Raw genomic sequence first — 3,810 nt, 5'->3', positions numbered from 1 at the left:
GGGCGGGATCGCCCCTCCGCGGGGAGACACTCGGGTCTAGACGGCTTGGCAGGGCAAGCAGGGCTGAGTCACATGCGTCTGGAGCTGGAGACGCGGGCGCCAGGACTGGAACATGAACGTGCCCACTCGGAGGGCCGGCCCGGGGGAGGGGCCGCCGACCTTGCCTTCTCGCCCCTACCCGAGCCCCCAGCCAAGCCCGAGACCCAGGTTCTGCCCAGCCTCCGTCCCCTGCCCGAGGCCCTTGATGCCCACCTGAAGGGGCGAGGGCGGGGCAGCTGTCACCGGGAGTCAAGTGGAGCCCACGTTATTGGCAGGAACGCACTGGAATTTCAGACGGGGAAGGAGAATGGGAAAGTGGCCCCCACATTGTCCCCATCCCGACCATGACTCTGCTCCCTATTGGCCAACTCGAGCCTTTGCCCCAAAGCCACCCTTGCTGCATGCTGCCCTCTCCAGTCCACCTTCCACTGGCACCCTCCCCAGGGACGCCAGGGACACCAACACCCTAGCAGCCCCATCCCCAGCCATCATTGCCACGTGGAGTTCTGTGATCACCTCCCCTCCTTTCCCTTCTCTCTCCGGCTCAGGAACACCAGGTCTCAGGCAAGGAAGTACAAAGGATGAGTCTGAACCAGCTGATGTACTTAGTGCTCACAAAAGCATCTGCAAGAAAAGTCATTTAATTGGGACCAGATCCTCTGAGGTTTCAATGGCATTAAAACACGATGAGCTTCCTCTAGGGAAGGGCTGCTGGCACAGGAAGAGGGCATGGAAAGTTTGGCTTTTTCTTCTCAGAGCTTTAAGGGGGAAAAGGCCTCTGTACCTTTATTGACATACAAGACAGCTGCATGGACATGGACCCTGTGAGACCCTCCCACATGCCCACAGGGGTAGACCCAGAACCACGTGCACATGCGCACACACTCGCGCACATGCGCACACACTTGCGCGTACACACTGGTGTCAGATTTACTAAGACAAGAGGTGGAAAGCTTAAGAATGGGCCTGTTCCCTTTCTCTGGAGGTCATTCCAAGGGCATGTCATTGGCCGCTGAACTGCCGTTCTGCCCTGGGCCCCGGCTGAAGGGCTGGCACGTAGTAGGTGGTCCACACACTTGGCAAATGACAGGATTCCCTGTACACGGTGGGAGAGAACAGCAGCCCAGACCTCGGCCCTGAGCTCCAGACAGGTACACGCAACTGCTTTCTGGACGTCATCTTGGCTGGCTGGTAAGCACCCGCACAGTCCAGTTCCTGCCCCTTCAGCTGGGACCCCACGCCCCCACCCCACACAGCCTCCATCCTGGGCCAGCCACTATCACCCTGGCTCCACCTTCTGCCCTTGTGCCCCAATAAGTCTGCACTCCGCAGCCCAAGGGGTCTTTTTGTCATCTAAGTCAAGCTCAAGTGCAGAGGCAAAATTGGCCGCCACCCTTCAACACCCTCCTGGAGCTGGGCCCCCTGCCTTCCCCAACCCCTCACTCAGCGTGCTCCACCACAGCGGTCTCCTTGCCATTTCACAAATTGAGCCAAACCCTTTGCCGCCTCAGGGCCTTTGCACCAGCCTCCCCTCTTTTTCGGAGGGCTCTTTACTGGAGCTCTTTTTGCATGGCTATCTCCTCTTCAGTCACATCTCTGCCCAAATGTCCCTTTCTCACAGTCCTTGTCTGATCCCTTGTCAAGAGTGTCCCTCCCTCCAGTCACCACAGCCAGCCCATTTCTTTCTGATGGGGTCCCTTTTCTCCCACTAGCAGGGCTTCGAGAATGTTCGGTGAGCAAAGAATCCATTCTCCAATTCTCCCTTGATGAGAGGCGAGCTCTCAGCTGTGCAGCTGTACGGAGCTTGAGGGATAAAGAGCATTGCTTTGGGATCCTCTGCGCTGCCAGTGGAGCCCCACCTTGTAGAGGGTGAGTGTGTGCACTTGTGTGCACGTCTGTGGCGGGGAAGGGGGTACATGGCAGGAAAGGGGGAGGAGAAGAAGGAGCAGGAGTCCCTTCCTTGTCCTTAGAATCCTGGGATTGTGCAGCTAGAAACGACCTTGGTCATCTATTGCAGCTTCTCTAGGCCCCTTCCAGCTCTCAGATTCTAGAACTTTCTAAAGAGCCCGTATCCACCATATTGAGATGGGGAGACTGAGGCACTGAGCAGGGAGGCTTGCTCCCAAGATCACGTGGCCAGTTCAGTCCATGGCAAAGCTGGGAGCCCAAAGCTCTTTCCAGCAACCCCCAGGCTGCATCCCTGGTTCCTGGAAAATCCCAACACCCCTCCCACCCTCCGCTCCAGACACCGGGCTCAGGATTAGTGTTGGCCTGGGGCCCTGCCTGTCTCAGCACAAGTCCACGAGTGAGCTCCTGGGGTGGGGGGAAACGAGGTAAAAACTTGCTGGCAACCTCTGATTCTGCAGAGCCCCCCAAAGGCTGGCTCTGCTCCGTGGGGGTTCCTTTAAGGTCCCCACGATGGCCGGGAGCCTGGAGACTGGACAGAGTAAGCAGCAGGAGTACCACTGCCCAGGTGCCCACCCAGGTTGGCTGCTGGGCCCCCAACCAGGGACAGGGCAATGAGGACAGGACTCCGTGGGAGCCGGGGAACTGAGAGCACCCCAGTCCTCGCCCCTTCCTGCCTAGGTGGGTAGGAGCGGGGGTCCCTCCCTTCTCCAGGCTGGCTGTGCCAGAGAAACCTGGGAGCAGGCTTCCCCCCACCCCCAGCCCGGCTAATGGGAACCAGATGGCAGGATGTTTAGTCAGCGCCTGGGGAGCAGCGCAAACAGGGGAAATGGGTAGGGGGCCAGGATTCCAGAATCTGTCCCCAGGCAGGGGGAGGGGCAGAGCCAGGGCTCCCATCACAGCCCGTCTCCAGGGGCCCAGGCTCCAGGTCCACCTCAGGCAGGGTCCTACCCACTTGCTCAGACGGTGCCTTTGGCATTATGACTTGGGTGAACCCCACCCTTCTCTGTTCCTCCTCTGTTAAATGGGGCGTTGATTGTACCCAATCTTCCAGGATCCCGGCAAGCCTTGCTTAGTCTCGGTGTCACACCTCAGGCCCCCTGTGCCTCGCTCAGTGCTCCCATCCCCCAGCTTCGGCAGTGTCCCCCCACCCCAGCTGTACACTGGGCCTGGGCCATTCTATGTCACCCACAGGGCGCACAGGCAGATGGTGGCCTCGTCTTAAGGCCTTTACTCACTCCCCAGACGGTCCCTGTCTCTGGTCTATGTGTGGCATGGTCCCAAATTTAGGCCATAAACCAGAGCCCTGGATGGCGGGACAGGGGAAGGGTGACGCCGTTTGGCTTATACAGGACTGTTAGCTGGAGTAGGGGCTCCTCGAGGGCAGTGGCTCACACACACACACACACACACACCCGCCCTCCTGTCGCACCCCACACGCAAATGCTGAGGAGCCAAAGGAAGACCCACTAGCCGGGGACGCCTTCCCACCTCGACTCGTCCCGCACACCCCTCCTGGGTCTCACACGCTGCCCTGTCAGCCCGGGACAGGCACTGGGACACCTGAACGGAGACTAGATGCCTTCCTGATGGCCCTTCCTGGCCCCCGCTCCTCCCCCACTGCTCCCCTCCCCCCCTCCACCCAAGTCTTGCCCACAATTAACTCATTTTTTCAGATCACTTCCAAGCATAAGTCAACGCTGGACAGAGCTGTAGGAAAAGCTTCCTCAATGCTGGCCTGGAGGAGCCCAGCCACGCCATGAGGTCGCTCCTCTTGCCAGAGCCAGCTTTGGGGCTGGGGCCGCAGGGACATCCTAGTTGGTGCAGGGGCTCGGAAGCCTGGCTCGGGGACCTGTACTCAGACAC

This window comes from Galeopterus variegatus, unplaced genomic scaffold (genome assembly GCF_000696425.1).
Source record: "Galeopterus variegatus unplaced genomic scaffold, G_variegatus-3.0.2 Scaffold1442, whole genome shotgun sequence".
Taxonomy (NCBI): Eukaryota; Metazoa; Chordata; class Mammalia; order Dermoptera; family Cynocephalidae; genus Galeopterus; species Galeopterus variegatus.
Note: the sequence above shows the minus strand (reverse complement) of the source record.